The sequence below is a fragment of the Syngnathus leptorhynchus genome, chromosome 6 (genome assembly GCF_054491065.1).
Source record: "Syngnathus leptorhynchus isolate UIUO chromosome 6, UIUO_Slep, whole genome shotgun sequence".
NCBI classification, from domain to species: domain Eukaryota; kingdom Metazoa; phylum Chordata; class Actinopteri; order Syngnathiformes; family Syngnathidae; genus Syngnathus; species Syngnathus leptorhynchus.
The window spans coordinates 3003354-3025095 of record NC_141200.1 but is presented as its reverse complement, the minus strand read 5'-3'; the positions used below and the strand labels follow the sequence as shown (position 1 = coordinate 3025095).

At 42.5% G+C, this 21742-nt stretch overlaps 1 protein-coding gene across 4 annotated transcripts in view; it reads right to left on the bottom strand.

Annotated features, from left to right (window-relative positions):
- The window catches only part of mef2aa (myocyte enhancer factor 2aa), a 56458-nt gene extending 36621 nt beyond the window's left edge, over positions 1-19837 (bottom strand). For 3 of the 4 annotated variants that reach the window (XM_085913994.1, XM_085913996.1, XM_085913997.1), the window contains exon 1: positions 29-191. The gene's annotated coding sequence lies outside the window, so the exon portion shown is untranslated. Of the gene's footprint in view, positions 1-28; positions 192-19676 lie in introns of those variants that run through there. The other variant, XM_085913995.1, reaches the window with a different exon arrangement.
- Between the last annotated feature and the right edge of the window lie 1905 nt (positions 19838-21742).

Sequence of the window (21742 nt, the reverse complement as noted above, 5' to 3'; positions counted from 1 at the left end):
ACAAATGTTTCTATTTGCGATCACTCACCTTTTTCGTCCCGGGTCGGGTTTGTTGAGGACACTATCGGCGAATCCGCTGCACAAAACGTTCACTGAACACACTGAACACGCTGGGCTGCTATTTTCGGGGGTGTTGAGAAGGAGGAGGGGGAAGCTGACAAACTCAGAAAAAGCCAGTCTGCCTCTTGACAGCAAGGTACCGCCCCCTTGTGAGACGTCATCGCTCCACGCCCACTTAAGTCACTCGCTTTTTTTTGCGCACGCGCACAATATGGAATCAATCAGTTGTTTCCACAAAAGTTGCTGGAAGATAATCAATTCAAAGTCTTTCAACCTAAATTATAATTAAGGCACACAATAGGGACTAGAATGAATAGAAAAAAGCTCTTTGACGTCACATCGCCAAGACAACAGCGGTAGTTGTGAAAGGCGTGCGCGACGGCCAATGGTGATACGCAGCGCCTCAACTGAGCGACCAATTGGAGAAAAGGGTAGGCGGGAACAGGTCACGTGTAAAGGGCCAAAGGGGAGGCGTGGCCGTGCCTTAGGAACATGACAGCATGTTTGTTGATCATGTAAAAAACGGGAAGAGGAAAGCAGGTGTCATGCTTGACGTGGCCGATCACACCTCAGACATGATGCTGACGAAAGCAAGCCTCCCTGCACTTAAATTGACTTTTTTTTTGTTTTATTTGAGCAAAATAAAAGCAGAGGGCAGGTTGGAAGGAAAGAATGAAGCGAGAGAAAGAAATGGTGGTTGAAAGTATGCAGGAAGGAACGAAGTCCTGAATAAATAAACGAAATAGGGGGGGAATGGGAAGGATGAAGGAACATTATTCTTTCAAGGTTGCAACTAGTGGTGGGAAGCAAGAAAGAACAAATACCTGTAATTCCTAACTATCCTTAAGAAGATCTTTACAACAATATTTTGGTCGCAACAAATGTCATACAATAAAACATTGTAGCACTAATCTGGTTAGTATGAGCCCCTCCGTGATTGTTCAGCATAACACTAACCCATCTTAACATCATGAGACTGAATCATGCCGGTCATGGGACATGATAGACACATTCTTGATTAATTCAAGTGGTATTTCTATATCATGAGATACGGACAAAAAAACTCAATCAAACATGAATGTACTTGTTGCCCCGTCTGTGTAAACACAATTAATAACTTGGCAAAGTCCAACGAGTATAATCAAGAGAGCAGCTTAAAAATCAAGCAAAATAGTTGCATTCAGTTTGGCAGAATTTTTTTTTTTTTTTTTTAAATGTGGTTCGCACATGGTCTGAGCGGCCGGGTATCAGATAACACTAGAGGAGAGTCAGGGTGAAAAAGAGTTGGAAACAAGCAGTGTACAAGCATTTGAGACTAACTGGCCATGTCTGCATTGTTGTGCTCTTGGCTTTTGGCCACGCGGCCATCCAGGTTAAATGAGTGTGTGCTTTATGGCCAACGCGGAGGCCAAACGAGGCAGACTGGCTCTTCCTGCAATTTTTCTTCATCCCCTTTTGCTTTGCTGTGCAAACTCAAAGCTGTACAAGGACAATATTATGGCAAGCTGAAATTCCATGTGTCAGGTATTAGAAGCACAGCGCGTACACGGTATTAGGTTGCTTGTGTCAATTAAAAGGATCCAAAAACTACACCCGGGCTTCGGTTGGAGGTGTCTTATCGACTTTTGAAATCAAAATCACATTTCTACGCTGACATTATTGACATACCGATGGTACACCCCACTATATGGCATGTATCCATCGAGGAGGGAGGAGAGAAGGGACCTTGGCTTGAACTCTGTCGTGGATATGGATTTGTCAGCCATGCGTCCGTCTGCGGACTAGTCTCAAGTGTCAATCACGATTCAAGATAAGTACAAAACGACATTTTTTAACCAGCATTCCGACAAGTGGCGTGGTGCTTTTCAAATAACTTTTTGTTCCAGCAGTCATGACATGACAGCTGGCATTTCCAACACTTCGCCGCACCACAAATAGATCCAGACAATCTTTCTCCCCCCAATTAAAAAAAAAAAAAAGCCCAAATCACACGTCTCAAGCCGAGAGCTTGATTAGGCTGCGTAAGTCTGGTTTGCTCTGCAACAAGCACAACAGCGAAGGAGAAACATTTCGAGTCCCGCCACTTCGTTATCTGTGCCATTCTGAGGAGACCCTCGACGCCCCTGCCAACCTTTTTCCTCATTTACTACTGTCAACATAATGACATTTACCTTTCATTACACGTGCCTCAAATTAATCACCAATTGGTTTGATCAAATAAACGCTTTTTTTTTTAATTCAAGCTCAGTCTGTTGCCATCATTAAATGAGTAAAAATGTACAGTAGTTGTCAATGATCCAAGTTTTAAAACAGATTCATAAAGAGCAAAAACTGCCCAGTTACAGTCATAACACACAAAGTCTCTCAAATTCAAAAATGTGATCCAGTTGAGATCACGCTCCATAAATAAGTTGCCTCTCACAGTCCGCATCTCCTCCCGATTGCTGTTGTAATTAAAACATATCAGACGGCCCGCTGACAGCCCAGAATAACACGCAACTGCAAGGCAATGACACTATGACATCTGAATGGTGATCATTATACTGGCAACCAAGGATGGACAGTTGGCAAAAAAAAAAAAGAAAAAAAATTCCACCATGATTTTTATTGTTATTTCAATACTTTGATTTGATTTGATTTATTTTATTTGTATTATATTTAATCACTTAATTCTTACTTTAATACTTTGATTTAATTTGTATTTTGTATTTTTTTTAGGTTTAATCACTTAATTGTTATTTTAGTACTGTCCCATTGATTTATTATATTTTCTCTCTTGAATTTTATGATCTCACATTAAGTGAAATACTGCTGCCTGGATAAAATGCCTGTTTGAATGTAGGCCATAGCTCAGCAGTATGTTGTCCTTTTACAGACCATAAACAAATTAAACTGACAGTGGCAGTCAATAAATTAGCCTGGTTTGAGAAGGCAGTCGTGTCTCGCATTTAGCACTCCAACAATTTCTTTCCGAGCCACCGTTCCACAATTTGTCCCCTTTCAAGACTGATGTTGTAATGCCAGGTTCATTGTTGTCAAGTCTTACCGACAAGAATCTTGTTTATCTCTCACATGGCAAACAACTTTGACTTCCTCCCGAGGCAGCCAACATCAGGATTGAAAAGGTCTTTGTGATAATCTCTCCTGGGAAAACAAGTCTCAGGAGTGTCTTGATATATTCATCTTTGTGTTTTCATCTCGCTCCTTGAATGCTTATCAAGTGTGAGCTGCAGAATCCCAAACACGAGACTTACTTTCCCCTGCAAAAATCTGGATAATAAGAAGACAATCTTTAATTATCTGCAGTGTTCACGTGAGCCTGTAGCTCCATTTATAAAAATGAATCTCTATTGTACTGAACTCATTAAAAATTGAACAAGGTCAGGAACGAAGCTGCGCTCGCCATTATTCATTTGATCCCTAATTTCAACTCCTTTTTTAATTAATCACCTAAAATGACAAGTTGCTCCGTGATATTAGCAAATTCCGTCTTCATCCGAAAGTGACTGCAAAAAGACCCGCGGGTATAAAGTCCCATGGTTCCGTTTAATTAAAAGGACAAGCAACATTTATTGAAAAGAACTCCATTTCAGGCAATCTTACATTGCCATTGCCTAATTTTTCTATACATCTGATGATAGGATTGCATCACGGGCTGGCTGATGATGAAGTTCAACAGGCAGCAGGTAGCATCTCTGTTAATCCTCCATGTTGAACGGGAAAATACAAACACGAGGGCCGAGTACATTCAAGAGAAAATGCCCCCAAGGAACATGTGGGCGGACCTCGTTTCTGCCTTTCCGTGACATTTTATCCATTTCTCCACATCAAGCTAAAGCTGTGCTGTATCACGCATTTTGTCAGACCATAATGCAAGAAAGCCAATTATGTCCCGCACTTTACTCACAACATTTTAAGTGTTCCGCAGTCCTGAAATTTTAAACAGGCTATCAGACTCGGTATAAACTTGCCGGAGACTTCATTAGGTACAAATGGTAATAAAACGCCTCTCGGGATGATGAAAAAGCAACTCCTAACTATTCCAAGCTGAGATCTGAAACAAACCTCCAGTCTGCTTGGATTTTGAAAATTTGCATCATAAAACATTTATAAAGTATAGAGGCAATGTTAAAAGCCAGCCCCACAACGAACAACCCGAAGACACGCAGCCTAATTTAGTCACGTCACGCAAATTGTAAAAATGACAAAAATTATACAAACAACAGCACAGATGTTTATGGTCAATAAATCAACATCAGAAGTTAATCAGTTCGAATTACTAAATACTGTAAATTTTAAAATAACAAAGCAACTTAAAAAAAAGCCTGCGCTAGGTTAATGCTAACACATAAGGGAAAACACTATTGACAAGCTAACGATTAGCATATGGTGACAATGTCATTTCACATCATCATTTTGACAGATAAAATTTCTAAATATTGTATTCTCACACTGTGTGTTCAAAATAAAGCAACTTCAAGATTGCTAACACTAGCTTAAAGCTGACACAACTGAAAACGCTATTGACTGGCTAACGGATTGTATCGATGGCTGACATAACCATTTCAGCGACGGAGCAACACTTTAAAAAGTTGTCTTTAGACATTGAGCAGACCTTTACACACATACGATATGCCCTCACAATTCACGTCCCTGAAAACCCGTCGACTTAAACCATTGTAAGTCAGCATTATAGCTCATTCCAAGCTGCCGCTATCCACACTCCAATTCACAGGAGATCATTTGCTATTCGTGTTTTACAAATGTGCTTGAGAAAAAAAAAAATCCCTAAATCTTTTCTGGCAAAGTTGTACAAGCATGTCATCCGGCATGAAAAGGCAGCGGGCGTGTTTGGGGGAAAGAGGGGCTTTGTCTCCTGAATTGCCGCCGTCAGCTTCTTTTGTGGCGGACTTTGTCTCGACAGTATCCTACCGGTTCCACAAAGGTAAACAGAGGATTCACTCAGAGGGGGCCAATCGCACTTTTGCCGACAACAGGTAATACATTTGCATGTCAGGCCTGCGCGTCGCAGATTACGAGCCGCTTTGTTGAGGGTGATTTATGGCCGCGCATGGCTGTGAGGGGTTTGATGGCTGGTGTGCGGGGGCAGCGAGCAGGTGGGGCGCCGGGTTTGGCGAGTGTCAGATTTGTCGAGGAGGGAGACTGATCTGTAGCTGCTCGCCGGGCGCTGAATACAACGTGCGCTTCTGTCATCAATCACACAGACGAGTCAAGAGCGTTTTGTCTTTTACGACACTCCAAACGAGGAAGGATCAAGCTCTCGGATATCTTTTCAAATATTTGCAACAAAGAAAGACATGAACCGAATCTCCTTTAGTTTTTTTTTCCCCCAAGCTGTTTCGGCGTGACATCGGCTAATTTGAGTCGGTGAGTTATACAACCGAGTCGTTCGATTCCATAGAGTGTCCTGAAGATTCACTAATTTGGCTGAGTGAACAAACAGAATCAGAGTCAGCAGTGTTTCTGAACCAAGAGTCTCACAGTCCATCTGGTGAGCCGAAACAACCAATTGACCAAAAAACACGTCAGACTCGTATGATTCACTTGAATCGATGAACTAAAAAAAACTAAATAGGCTCACCGGAAAAACTACAATTGCTGCTTTGGTTTTTTTTCACTGACTCAGATCCGCAGACTCACTGGAAAAATTACCAGCTAAGATGATTTGGATTTGTTTGTTCACTGACTCAAGTGAGTTGACTCGAGTCAGTGTCTGAATCAATCAGATAGTTATGGTTTTATTTCACAAGACAACTATTGTTTTATTGCTTAGGGTGGTGGTGATCTAATCAAATCTAGAGGGACTCGGGTGACCTGAATAGCCTGACACTGTGTGCTTTATCTACAACAACAAGCCATTTTCAAATCAATGCGTTTTACTCTCAGCTTTTGATTTCACCGAGGAATCAACATTTTTCATGGCACAATCCTCATAACCCAACGTCTGCGTATCATAAACACCCAAAATTAGCTCCTGGTGGTCAGGAAGTGGGAATAACGGCCTATCGAAAAAAAAAAAAAAAGAAAAAAAATGGAAGCCACATCCAAAAAGGCATAACTTTTGCGCAGGGTGGGTTACATAAAGTGTCTAACTGTTTAACATTTATTACATTCGCCGCACACCATTGCGGTTTGTTTGTCCCTACGCGCTGGGCAAATAGCACTAATGTGTGCCTGGGCAAATATTTGTGGCACTCTATCAAATTCGGCTGACAAATTGGGCATATCAGAGAGGCCAAATAAGGTCGGGTTTGTGAAATAACACAGTCGTCGGGACCTCCTCCCGTTCCGGATACAAATTGGCCGAGCATACGTGGAGTGCTTTGCAACACACATCGGCTTTGCAGTAGTGTGGCTTATTAAAAGCTGGAACAAAATCTGGCTTTCACCTCCCTTGCTTTTCTTAGTGGCCACTTTGAGACCAAGCTCCCTGCAGGAACTCCACACTCCTGACTAAACACCTCACCCCCCCCCCCCCTTCTTCTACATGAGATGAAAGCCTTGTACAGATGTTCCATAGATGAAGCCAAATGGAGCTAATATGACAGCGAGGTATAAATCACAGCAGAATGGCTCAAAAAGTGATTTGCTGATTTTTTTTTTTTCCCTCACTCTTCATCTGTACTGAAAGGCGAAGCTACGGGATGTCAAGATTTGCAGCACTTTCACCAAATTCAAGCCAGCCGTATTAATGACCAGCGAGTGGCTTAAGAGAGAGAAAATATATCATTTGTGTGTGTTGTGGTTTGTTCACACACTCTATAAAGGAGTTGATCATATCATGCTGGGAATTTCCCTCCATTTCCTCACACTCTTGACCTCCTACACTATTGTGTGTGTGAAAGAAGGAGGAGGTCCCAAGCCCAACGTAGTTTGTACAGCTTGATCGGGCTGACAGATCAGCTCAAGTGCAGCTCGGACGGCCGAATAGTTCTATTGTGTTTGCAGCCACTGGGCAACTCCTCGCCATTGTCTGACCCGAGTGAAATGCGATACCGAGGGAATCGACCCACGCTTGCCTGTATCCCGATGGAACATTCAAGCATGTAAAAGATGAGAGTTAGGTTACAGTTCTGATTGTTTATCATGTTTTTTTTTTTTCCCCCTCCAGCAAATAAAAGAATCAATACAGAAAGCATTTTTTTTTTGTGGCAGTGAAAGCATTTTTTTTTTCTTCAGACTTCTGTCCATCAGAATTTTTCCATCTCAATTTGATTCACCAAGTCGGCACATACAGAAATGAACTTGCAAACGAGCCTACGAAAATATTACAGTTCACCTCGGAGGGAACGCGACGTGACAACACAACAGCTTGCGGACATCAAAGTGAGACCTGAGCAAGCCCGAGATGGCGTCTTGGGTGTGCATCGCAGAGGAATACTCTTTTTTTTTTTTTTTGTGTTGTTTTTGAAATGCACACAGATGATTAAAGAGTTCAACACAGCAACCAGACTAATGACTCCATTGGGTTGTGGGAGAACTCGGGAGAGAAGGCCCCCCTCTGGAGAATACTCACTGAAACGATGGTGTCTAAAATATACAAATACTTTCATCACAACGGTGTCTGTTTAGATCAGCGCTGTGCACAAGTGCAGGTGGAAGAGAGCGAGGACGGAAAATGACAAAAGAACATCGAGCATCCCTAGATAATATCTGCCGCTACAGAGGAATGTTAAATGACCGTGAAATCACAATTCGACCAAATCCTGGAGAAGTTTGCCGAATAAATATCTTACATAAGATATCAGGAGTAGACAAAATATGGACTGCGGGCCACAAATGACCAGCTTCATTCTTGAAATCAGAACAATTATACAAATTGGTTCGTGAATGTTTTTATTTTATTTTTAAATGTTGCCTAAACTAATTAGGCTATTCATTCTAAATAAAATACAAAGGTGAATTTAAAAAAATTAAATGCATTGAATGTAATACCTTTTAATTTATCTAATACTATTTATGTAATACTTTATTATATTAATAAATGTATTTATTTATTTTATTTGATCAAGTACTGCTTATATGTTATATTTTTTTGCACCAATATCCCATGTAGGCTACCAACAACAGTTCCATCTTGTTTTTTTGTTTTGTTTTTTGTTTTGCATACAGTCCAAAGTCAAATGTTTCTCAGCCAGATAAATGGACACCAGCGGATCCCTCGTGAGAGGTGACAGGGTGATGAATGGCTGAGTTGTCTCCAGGACAGAGTGCAAGAATTATTGTCAGTCTCTATAGGAGGAAGGATTAATAACCACAACCTCGTGACACGAGGTAATCATGGAAGATTAAGGGAGGGGGTGTCCTCAAGCATGGGAGGTGCAAAGTTTGACCTTTAGTTAGATAAACAATGATGAACGCCCAGTATCCCTAATTGTAAGGCATGTATGCAGAACAACGAAATGTTTTAGCTAAAGAAAACAAGTACCCAGTGGAGGGTTACAAAAAAATGGCACCAACAACACATCGGTCATAAAAATGTCTTATAGACTAGTGTGTAAATGTAAACAGGAAGTCGGCCATTTTGGTTTGAAGCAGCCATTTTAGGTCAAATCCAGGGTTTGTACTTTGATGAACTATTAGCAAAATTGAGTCCCAATCAGATGGTGTCAAAGTTCATTTGGCCATTTTGGTTTGAAACAACCATGCGTGAAACTTTTTCACCATCAGCAGCAAAATTTGTTTCCATTTAAAATGCGTTATTTGCTTGTCTGTCATCCATTTTTTATTTTTCAGTTTAAGTCAAGAGCAACTTTCCTCAACATTTTTGAAAACGTTATTGCACAGTGTTGACCGAGAAGGTCGTTGAGATTGCTGGAGTCCTTTCTGTTGGAAGTTCCTGTGTTCAACAAGGCGAAGGTGGCCTCCCACTCTCTAGAGATTGCTCATTTTCATTGTTTGCTGCCAAGTAGAAGGCACACATTGTTTTGCGTGGCATGTTTTGATGCCGCAAAGCATTCGCTAGCTGCCTCGTCGTCGCTCCGACGCGACACAATGAACGAGAACGTGAATTCTATTAAAAGACACGTTTCCGTTATGTTCATCAAAGCCGTCGTTTTCATCGTGAGATCTTTAAACCCTTGAAGATTTATTTCTAGTGAAAGGACACTTTTTTAACGATTAGCACAAAGATTTTTGCTAACCTAACATTGTCACAAATGGCAAGAGTGAAGCCATGTCGTTTTAACGCCAAAAAATAGGACAGGCAATCGTCACAACTGCGGCCGCAGCTGCGACTAGCTCAGACATATTACAAAAGATGTCCTATTACTGCATATTGCCTCGGGTGGAAGGAATCCAAAGACATACATTGCATCTCATTTGAATAGTTTAATTGCTGACGACGGTAAAATCTGTTTTTTTTTATCTTCTGTTTTCACTGATGTAACAAAATGAGTCTGACAAAAATACTTAGATCTTGTACAGTAAAATAAAAATTGAATGTTCAGTTCTCCAATATCGTTACTTCCCACCACGGCACATCAGCAACAATCGGCACAAGGCTTCATCCTTTTTGACAAAGGAATTCATATCATGCGCAACAAATTTGTCAACGCAGACTCACGTTGCAATCCAGCGGGGATGACAACATAAACAATAGTGCAGATAGTTGTTCAAAGCGGCCGCACGCTGCTTTTGTTGGGATTAGTGGACTAATCTCCAAGCTCACAGAGCTCTCTGTAGGCACACCTCAGAGTGTGCATGAGCAAATAGAATTTTTTCCAAGACTGACATTTCGACAGAGAGAAATAGATTCAAGTCTGATGAGGAAAAACGATGTCGATGTGGTCTGGATGGGCAGAAGGCCTCCAGAGGTGGACCCACCCGACAGCAGCTGAGGCTTCGTTTTTATATCTTCAGGTGGTGCCTTGGACTTTGCGCCTTCATCTTCATCTCATGTTTTCAATCAGAGGGGAGCATAAATTATTGTCAGAAGTAATCCCAGTCGTCCACCATGGGCCTGCTTCGAGGTCCCAGCCTGTCCCGGTCTATCAAGTCATCGCATTCTGCCACCGCGACTAGCAGTCACGCTGCAGGTCAGTCCGGATCGGGCCTTCTGAGACATATTATGACATCATACTGAAATTCTAAAAATCTTATATGAAGTGTATTTTACAATAGGTGGCACACACCAATTTTTGTCATTATTATTGTTTTACAGACCGAACCGTGACCCCTTTTTTGGATCGTAATTTCAGCCAGGTTAGTATGTCGCCCCCTATTGGTTGGGAAATGTACTAGTTTAATTCTTTTGGTTTATGCTACCCAAAAAAAAAAAAACAGACTTGGAAGTCTTCTGAAACTGCAATAATATTATTCCTATTGTATTCAATGGTGCAATTGTTGGCCGAACGTGAACATACCTCCCTATCTGTAACTTTGTAGTCGGTGGTAAAAAAAAAGAGTGGGCGAGTTGTTAACCCACTGAATATTCAAATTTACAAAGACAATCGCTCATATTTGTGCAGTGTTGGAAAGCCACACAAATGGCAGACGGTGCATCTGCGATCGACTGCGTACCGAGAGATCCGCTTTTCATCACTGAATGAAATGCCAGCACCGCAGAGGTCAGAATAGCGGCCTTCCCTTCTTTTCTCCTGTCCGCAAAAATCTTCCTCTGGAAAATTGCCCAGGAAATGGTGGCACATTCTGCGTATTTTGCTGTGAAAATTCCCAACACTCGGCGGCGCACCCACCTCTGGCAAGACACTCCTGTCAGAGCCGATCATTGGGAGAGCGGCTGTCCCTTTCAATTAGCCTCGTCTGTCTAAGAACAGCGGCCCGGTGAAGGAACAGCCAGGAGAGCAGGTGGGAGGCGAAGGGAGCGCTGGAAAAGTAAGCCCCACAACTCCAGACGGGGAACCGAAACGCCCCTCTGAATCTGTAACGGGCCTTTGCCGTGACACATCACTGTCGGCTCCATGGAAACGTGGCCATTTGGAACCGTCGCCGTGAATGCGGGGCAGCACAACTGAGGCAAATCATAACCTCCAAAAAAAAAAAAAAAACACAAGATCTTCCTCCCCTCATGAAGAATGAGCCAAGTCACACGATAAAAAAGGAGCCACTTAAGAACAGCGACAATTTACACGGGGTAGTTCAAGTGACAAATGAAAGGTGGCTGGAAGCGACACTCCAGGGGCTTGAAGTGGTGCAGAGGGAGTAAAAAAAAAAAAGACAGAAAGAAAGAAAGGGTGGCAGCCGTGCCCCTAGGTTGTTTATTTCGAATGCCACATTCAGGTGGGATTTGCAGACTCGCACCTTAGCTGACATCTTTCTCTCAGTGGAAAGAGCCTGAGGTGGAGGATGGTAAACATGGGCAGCTGTAGCACAAGCAGGGAAGTTCCCGAGGCGCTCGGACTTCCATTCTCTATGGACCAACTATGGAGTGTATTGATAACACACATATTTGGAATTAATCCAATCTATGATGCTTGTCCTCGTTTAATTTCTGGACCTGGATTTGCCACCTCTGATGGTTCTAACGGTGAAAGAATTACGAAGCGGCTAGGTCAAGATAAGTACAACGCTTTCAAAATCATTTGGTACCAAAACTCCTCATCCCATATCTGTGACCTTACAGAAGGTTCTTCTCTATGAATGGACGTAAATGTCTAGAGAAGGTCCAAAGAGAAAATAATCCCAGAACATTATGAACTACAGAAATTGCCAAGCATTCACATAGTAGCATTTTACAAGGACGGTTTTAGGTAGAGGATGACCTCCTTCACTTTTTCATTTTTTTACCTACATGTATTACACAAGTACCAACTCATAAGCTTTTCTTTTCCCCAACAGTTGAAAAGATTTCGCTCAACTGAGCTGTTGCCGGGGGGACGTTGTACCAATAAAAAAAAAAAAAAACAGCAGCAGACCTGGAAAACTCATCACATTTAAACTTGAAGAAGAAAAAAAAAAACTTTACCATAAAACTAACATCCTAAGAAATATAAATTATTTCCCTATGTGACTCGGTTGTAGCTTGCAAGTTTGAATTCACTTTGTTGAGCATCGTTCAACGTGGTCACATGGTCTCATTGGAAAGGTATCTTCAACGACTGTTGTTGACAAGCTCACCTAGAAATATATAATGCTCTTACTTTCCAGTATTTACAATGGGATGGCTTCAGTACACTTTCAAGTAATGCCAGACACTGACGTCCAGCTGCTTTTTTATATCTTGTGTCCCATATGCATCCGGTTGTGTCCATATGTAAGTGAGGATACCACTCTGGCTTTGTTCTCTTAGCGTTCACAAAAGAGTGTTTTGACACTTAATATTCTATTCACTTCCTTTCATCCTGAGTCGGACGCATGTGCCACTGTGGCTTGCCTGCCTTTGGAAAAAAAAAAAAGGCTTGATTTAGATAAGTGTCTGTAATCCAGCTGTTTTTTTATTTGGCATCACATTTTTACGTATGGATTTTACCGTTCTTTGCAAAATGTTCCACTCAAATCTCTCGAAACAATTATTTTTTGCTTTTTCTTTGAACTTTTTGAGTATAATTATTTTTCAAATTTGGCAAAAGGACGTTGAACCTTCCTTCTTACTTCCTAAAGTTTACGCGAGAGGTTAATTGAAGACTATCAACTCCACTCAAGATGGACCCCGATAATCAACTGAATTGTCAGTGGAGACAAACGGCTCCCGAGAGCGCCCCAGATCTGACAGAGCGGCCCCGCCACTCCATCAGTCACGTCATCGGAAGTCAAAGGAGGACTATGCACCCCATTCGCGGTCACGCCAACCGTGAGACGCAAGCTGTTCCTCTCCAGGTGCTCATTAATGCACATGTCCTTGATAGCTCCGTCGTACAGCAACACAAAGACAAACACATGGCGGCCATGTTCTAATTACCCCAAACAGGCTCAAGTTGCATTTTAATCATTTATTTAACACTATTTTTTTTTTAACAAAAATTCAGTATTTGTGTATGCAAAGATGGTTGAAACCTTTCAAGTGGAGGACATCGGGGACAGTCGATATAGGCGCGCTTGCACTCTAGCTCGAGTAATTCATCAAGATTCTTCAACAATTAGCATAGGAGCCTAATTACCACATGAAAACGATCCGCCGAGCTTTTCTGTCTCTGCTCCAACTTCTAATGCTTGAAAATTATCACCCATTCCTGGCGGGATGACTCGAGTATTGTCCTACAGCCCCCCCCGGATCTCCGAGGTCCACTCGAATGTCTGCCGTCGGACCGCCATCGTTTCTTTTTTCCATTACGCGGTTAAGCTAGACAGTTAATTATCCAAGAGCGGCGAGGCCGGGTCTCTTTTGCCGGCTGCGATAACGATATGCTTTACTGGGCAGAGAATGAAGAGGGTCGGCCCGTGGGGAGCCTCGCTGGTGTCAGGCAATCTTTCATAAAAAAAAATAAAAAAAAAGAATCCAGGCAATTAAATGCACCGGTGCTATCAGGGATGACTCGTGTTATTGAGGATACTAGCTAGCTCCTCTAATGGGGATATTTAAGGCAATTATGATAAAGATGTCAAGGCAAGCTCCTGGCAACGGCTGCCTTTACAAGAGCTGCTTCTAAGTGTAGGATCACCATCAACCCCCCCCAAAAAAACAAAAAAAAAAACCACAGACGTGGCCCAGTCCCACGTGGAAACCTTAGCTCCACCACTTAAGTCATGTCTCGTGTGAAAAATGTTGTCAGGAGATGCTAAATGGGCTAATCTGTCCTCTGTGTTAAGTTTTTAAATCGGCATTCCAAAGCCCATAAGTCTTAAGCAAATAAACACTCGGGTGGTCAATTAAAGACTAAAGATGAGCTGATTTGTTCCCATCGGATGTAGCGCATCTGGCCCGGGGAGAAGATGGCAGAGCCGCTCCTATTTAATGGCTAACGGAAGCCGGCCATGTGTACGGTAGCGCATAAAGAAGCTCTTTCATGTGACCACACCTTGAGCGGTTTCCACTTTTTGCCCACGCGTTACTTTTCTGACACGTCAAAATTGCACTTGAAATGACGTGATTACGAGCTAGCAGCCACAGCACCTGTAGCGTGACAAGCTAGCTCCACCGCAACGTTAGCATGTGCCCTCCACATGGCTGGCGTGACTCCACACGAGCCGACTGCCGTTTGAAGTGAGTTCAAGGAAGCAAAGAGTAAAAAAAAAAAAAAAAAAAAAGTGCAATGTGGAGGCAGCATGTCAAATCTTTTGTGCCAAGCAGCTGCTCATGCTCCGGCTCAAGCAAATACTCAGATGATGCTTTATAAAGTGTGGCCGTGGATAATGCACCGTGATGTCTGGATCGATTTTGAACATTGGTCAAGAAGAAACAATCCCAAAATCCAGATGATTAAAAGCTCTTCTGTGGATGTCGTCCAGTCATTGGACAAATGTCAAGACAGCCAGGAGAGCCTGAGAAGATTAAAAACGGAATGCGATCATTTAAATTTTGTTGATTAGCAAGATTCCATAAAACCTATGTGATTGCCATTTTTTATTTTCTATTTTCCAATTTGAATCTCTTTTCCCTCTCCAACAAAATCCATTGAGCAATCCATTTTCAAAACTGCCTGTCCTCAATAGGGTCACGGGTAACTGGAGCCGATCTCGGGCAAGAGGCGGGGTCAACCCCGTTGTGGTCTTCAGTCAACCGCAGGCCACAAAAAAAACATTCACATCTATGGCCAATGTACAGTCTTCAATTAATCAAGTTTCTAAACTAATAATAATTTTATAAATCTAATCGCATTTTTCTTACACTATCATAGCAGAACAAGTCCGACAGTCATAACAACCTGTGGAATGTAACAAGTAGGTCAGGACAATTTTGAATGCGTCTTTACATAAACACCATCACGAGCTGCCGTGTCTGTCTTTGATCAAGATTTGTCTTGCCTTTCATGACATTGATTCTCTGCGACTTCGGGTCCCACGTGATGTGTGGATTTGTCTTTACTGTCAACCAAATGCGAGCAACATATCGGCATTGAAGAAAAAAAAACTGTACGAAGCTCAAGCCAATCAATCAGGCCAGGTTCGTCCTTCTGGAGCCACAAGACCTCCTCATATGAGCTTGCCATCACTCATGCACCTCCTCCAGTTGTCCTCCTGCCTATTTTCACACCATCGTATCACTCGGCAGCCAACCTGTGGGGACTTTTTTTTTTGTTCTTTCCAGCTCAGTTCCCCCCCCACCCCTCTTGATGTTTGGCTCTCCCGTTGTACGTGAGTTACGTTTTGCCGTCGCGATAGGCGGAAAATTACCTCCAAATGTTTGGCCGGCAGTCAAAGGAAAGCAGCAGGAAGTTGGAGAAAAGAAGTACTTTGAATACTTCTATGACTGCCATTTGACCTTTTTATCGCTACTTCACCGGTTTTAAGAGAAAAAGCTAGCATAGTGCATTTTGAACAAGGTCGGTTCAAGACGCGAGTTTGACGAACACATCGTTCTAATTTCAAGACAAATGTACTAAGTACGTTGTGGAATTGGGCCGTCTTGTGGGACCAACGCTTTGACTCAGTGCAATAAAAAATCTTCAAGCTACAAGGTCACCTTAAAGAGCTTGGCTCCTCATCAATTTACAGTTCCATAAACCTTTTGAAGGGGGCATATAGAAAATTGACTTCTTAAGTGTTTATATACAAATAATTGGCTCTCAAGTGTGACAAGTAGTCAGCCTATTTTGAAATTGCCATTCCTGTGATGAAGAAGGAACACAAGGACAACATGAAACTCAATTCGAAATCATAAGCACTCGACTAAGACCATGTCAATTTTCAAATGAAGTCTAGGAATTGTCTTCACCAGCCACCTTTTATCCCCGACAAGAAATGAGTTAGAGGGACGTCACGTCACATTAGCTCATAAATCCTACGTAGGGGTCTCGATTGGTCGAGAAAGCCCCGCAGATCAACCGTGCCATCAAAAGGAAAGTATAATCTTACAAAGTGCAACCGTGTGAGTCATTGTGACCTATTAGAATTATACGTTCTTCTTCATGTGCAACAGGCCTGGGTAAAGGGATGGGGGGGCACGGTTTATATAAACCACAGCCACAATGATGGATGGCCGGCTTGACAGTGATGTTCGACTGTGAAGAGGAAGACCCCTTGGGTGACTGTCATAAACACACACAAACCTCCAAACTCCACACGTACCCTTCTACTATTTACGTGAACTCGCGAGACGGCGGATTTCCTCTTGGAAAATATGGTGGGTGTGTCTTGCAAATGACATAAGGAGGAAATTTGTCACCTTTCTGTGTTGCTCAGTTTTCAGGAGGGATTGTGAGGGGAAGGGTTTGAAGCGATGAAAAAGAGTGCTAATTTGAAGGTCATTTAAAGAGCGCCAGGCGGTGCGGCTCTGGAGGGGGCCCGCCGAACAAGTGCAGGGGGAGGCCGCCTGCGTCGTGCCGCTGTGAGCTAGGCGCGCCAGACCTCTCCCCGTTACCCCTCATCAATCTCCTCTATCCACCGAGACCCGCCTTTGACCCACATAGCCGCCGGGGGGGGGTGAAGGGCGGTGGTGGTCGCCTTTATTTTATTATTGATACGTCTGCATCACACGAGCTCCAGCGACCTGAGCCAAATCAGCCGAGAAGCCACAAAAGGTCAAAGAACCACAGGCGGACCAACGGACGGCTTGCCTCTCATTCACAGGCAAAGTGACTGAGATGGCGGGCTCTATTTTCACGGACGGTGTAAATCCGGCGCAGGAGGAGGGTTAGACGGAGTTTGGGTTATTTCGCGGGTGAGTACAGGCCGGCGGATCTGGGAGAGGAAGCTCTGCGCCTCTGTGGGAGTGATCGCAGACGATTTCAAAGTCAAAACTAAAAAAATAATAATTAACTTCAGGTGATGAAATGAATCCAATGGGAGGCGATTAATGCTACGGATCAGTTTTCAAAACAAGCAATCTTTATTGTGGCGTTTGTTTGTGGCGCTCGAGTAAACGCAAAACCCTCCCTGGGGGAGATTCAAGATTTGAGCCTTCCTCCTCTCAGTTGCAGTTCTATCCGTGGAACTGTTTTTGGCGATTTTCACTCCATTTGCGTGTTTAGCCTGGCGGGACAAAGGAAAATCATTTTGTAAACGCGGCGCAGCGAGCAGTCGTTGATCCGTGTTCTCGTCGCTTAAACCTGAAAGAGATAAAGCTCCCGTCGCCACAATGCCGAGCTAAAACTTCAATTATGAGGCGGCGTACATGCTGTCAGCGCACAAAAACACAGTTATTGGTTTAGCGTAGCATTGTCTTAACAAAGAATGGCAACATCACCTCCAAAGCGCCTGCTAATCTTTTGATTTTGACACTCAATAGAAAGGCGAGAAAAAGCATTAGACACCAAACAATTGCAGATTTGTTTCCCGCGTACGCCTCAAATTAGGCCAAGGTTTGGGGAGGGATAAACGGAAATTTAAGCCACTGGGAGTCTTTGCCTGAGCGGAGAACAATTCTGCGCAACACTATTGTTTCACACTCGCACTGGCATGGAAAGATGCGGCCGAATGGAAAGAGAAGCTTATCTTATCGTTCTTCAACTATGGTGTGTGTCTTTGTTGTGGACAGCCTTAGAAAAAAAAGACTGGGTCCCTGGCTCTGATGGCTAGCTTTGCTCCTCAACACTATTACGTGATTAAAACTGTTCAGATACGACAAACGGGAAAACAAACAAACATTGAGGACATTAGCATACGCTATGTGGAAGATGTAACGCACAACTTTTCCCTTAAAAGAAGGTGCTTTCAAATATTTGTGCTCGCGACCCAACCGTTTAGCTTAGCGGAGTTAGCCACCCAACCGTTTCGCTTAGCGGTCAGTGAATTCAAAAACGTTTTGTCACTATGGCGTACTGTTGTGATCGTGTCACTCTTGTTCATTGTTGAAAAGGTGTGTATCAGTTTTACACAGGAAGTGGCGACAGCTGTAGAAATTCTCCACACTAGCGTGTGGTTTTAACAAATGTGGCAGACATAAATGTGATCTTATAACCATTATGACTCCAAGTTGTTTGTTCCGAAAACAATACGATCCATTGTATTTGACAGGAGAAAAACAGCCGAGAGATTTGAAGCCTCTCAATTCACTTTGGTCAGTGTGAGAAATGTTAAGTGTTTCCCTTTAACCCGTCAGCGTTTGCCCAAGCTCGCACATCTACACATGCATGTCTGAGAGGTCTGAGACTTTAAGCTCTTGTCACGAAGGGCCTGCCGTGAACCCCCTAGCCACCGCTCTGTTTTCCTCACCCCCTCCACTCCCGTCGTCTCTGGACGCCAGCCTGACATACCAGACCTTGTTCGTTAGCACATATTTTTACCCACCGTTACTAAATTAGGAAGCCAGAGGGAGCAAAGAGTTGTGCGGCTGCCAAGGCAGAAGAAGAAGGGGTTTGATCGGGCCCACGTTTGCCCAGGGCGCATGCCAACCCGAGCGGCTTCATTACCAGCCTCTTGGGTTGCAGAAATAGAAGGCCCGGCAGGAAGCGGGGCCAAGCGCGGGCGGCCCTGAATGGCCAGCCAAAAGCTCACGGGACAAACAAACAAATAAACGGCTCCTCTCATGGCCTGCCAGAGTCAACCAACGGCAAGGAGCCGTAAGAAGTTAGCTTTGGCGGTGTGGCGCGTGAAGGGGGCGACTTGAAAAGTGGCGACAGACACACTGTTAGTCTAACATAGGATACAGTCACAGAGAAAACTGTCTCCGGAGTCCAATTTCTCAAAGTAGCCACAGAGACATAACTCCTTGTTTATTTGGCATTGATATTTGGCGCTAGGTACATATCCGATTCCTAGTGGCTTGAAGAACTTGCGCTTGTGAGAGGAGAGATTGTGAATGTCGCCATTTAGCTGCTTGGAATACACCATTCAGGCATTAAAGTCACTTTAATGCTACGTTCGGTTTCATGGCTACAAAACTGGGGATTCTGAGAAAAAGAAAAAAAAAGACAATTTAAATTATATCTATATATAAACTACATCTTTTTTTAATTATAACTACAAGTTGTTCATGGTTTGTCTGATCCTGCGACATGTGCTTTGCCGCAAATTATTTGAAACACTACCACAGGCCACCCAGAAACTAAAAATTGCATAAAAGGCTGCATTCCCCATTTCTCCCAGCAGGTGGAAATGTCGGGGAAAAAGATAGTACAGTAACAAAACATTTGTAGAACACTGACATCTTGTGGTAGTTTAGGAATATTGCAACACACAATCTACATTTACGAACCACCAACAGGTTGAATTTCCTTCCATCCATTTTTTTTTTGCACAAAAATATTCAAACTAAAACGGCGCCCTGATTTTGGGGTCATGGGGCTGTATGCAGCATACTGTAAATTAAATAACATGGCTCAACAAATTGCGTATGACTGACCGGACCTGAAATTAGACATTTGACCACTTGGGGGCGACAGTAACGCACTTTAGAAAGAAAAATAAATTCACGATCAAACTAAAGACTACTGGACTGAATGTATTGTTTTTCACTAACATAATTTGGCATGGAATTTAATCTAATCTAAAACTATTTACGAAAAGGGTGGAAAGGAATGTCGACACCAAAAGCTTGGAACAATAAACAGAATTACGCGTTGCCAGGCAACAACCGAAGGGAAATTTTTAGACTTTACCTTGGCAGACGCGCCGCTCGTCCACGTTGATAATGAAAACATGTTCCACTTGCGAACTTCAAAAATGTCTAAAGCGATCAGCAATAAGTTGGCTTTTCCCCGTTCAGCCGCTGATTTCCGTCAGGTGAAGACCTAATTTAGCATAACCCACATCACGTGACACATCCTATATGGCAATTAATTGTGTGTGACGTCAGTTAATTGACTTTTGGGCACCTCTACAAAATAAAAGAAAATTTGGGTTATTAAATATTTGTTTTTGGTTTTATACCCATAATTAGGATAAACTATCAACACATCATACACAAGCACAATATACAATAGAAATAAAAGTTTCCCCCCGCTCAAGCAATGTTGACAACATGTGAGCTCGCTTGTTTCATGCCATTGTTGTGAGTCACAGCCTCAGGCACTTCGAGGGGCCTCACTCACATCTTCAAGAAAGCCTCCCTAGCTCATCCTCACTCCAAAGGCACAATAGTGGGTCTATATTCACTGATAAGTGCCAGACCTGAGTGACAGACAGGTTCAAGGACTTCATTAAGAGGGCTATGCTGTCTTCCTGGATGTTTGATAACATGTTGTTATGGAAACCAAACAAACAGCTTGTGTCATCAAACTTTCTGGATTTTTTTCCCTGTTTTTCTTTTTTTTTTTTTGATTAATTCAAAATAATCATGAGAAATATAATGATGACTTTTTATTATATTGTATCATAATATTTATAATAATTCGGATAGATTTAATGAGTTTTTTAAGCATTTAATAATCCTATACATTTTTTTATATTTATATTTATATTTATATATTTATATTTATATTTATATATATTTATATTTATATATTATATATGATTTATATAATCATAGCGTTTCTATACAATCATATATTACATATTTATTTATGTGTGTGCGATTAACAACACATTATATGTTACACTATATTTCATCATAATATTCTAAAATACATTCATTGAGGTACCAGAGTAGGGCTCACTTTCCCTGACAACGTTCCCCTATTTAAAATAATTTGTCAGATGGTGATAATCTATTTCTACCAACCTCTCTAAAGTGCAGCCATCAGAGTCAAAAGCTAATCTCGGAAGCAACGTAGCCCCCCCCGGTGTAAAATATCACACAGGGTGACTTTGTGTTTCCTCAAGCCAAACAGATGGCACAACACCCTTTTAGAAAGTGGAAGGCTAACTACTGTGCAAATGGTGCTTAAAGAGCTTTTGACCTCAATTAGTGTGGAATGTCTTCTCTGCCCTCCCCACCATCCATGGCCAAAACATTTCTCGACTTCTAAGACAAACGACTGGATTCAGTCACATCAGACTTATTTTCTGCATTGGAGTTTCTTACAGGCGAGGAGAAATTCTCCCAAAATAAACTTCCCGCTACTAAGGGCACGCCTGGATGAGTGAGTAAATGTTCCCCGTTGCTATGGAGGTCTGTTATTGCATCCAAGTAAGAGGGCCCCCGAATTTGACAGGCAAGTCCTCTCTCATCACTATACTTAACGGGACATTTTCCAACACTGACATAGAGGAAATATCCCTGAACTCTTTTTCACTCCTGCTTACGTGTCACTATCGACACACAAAAAAAAAAAAAAAACGAACAATGACACTAGTCTACATAGTCCCTCCCCTTCCCGTGTTGTGCAGCCGAAAAACGGCCTTCCATGACATCAACCCTAGCAACGGTGAAAACATGCAAGAGGCCACATGGAGACAATTCGGATTACACAACGTTTGCCCAGAGTCGAGGAAAAGTTGGCTACGTCCCTTTCCTGACTCAATATGTTTCCACTAAAAATAATCAAATGTATTTTTTTGGAAGTTGCAAAATTCCGTAGAGCTCCTCTTGTTAACTGAAGTGCTACAACGGTTATTTATGGGACTTTTAGTACATTCCCATATTCTTTGTAACAATTTATTTCCTTCTGAATATGACTCACGATGCTCATATTTCACTCTCTTGCTATTAAGTTGTTTTATTTTTAAAGTTGAGTAGCCTGGAGACCAAGATTATTCCGACCACACATTTGTAATTGTTTGATTT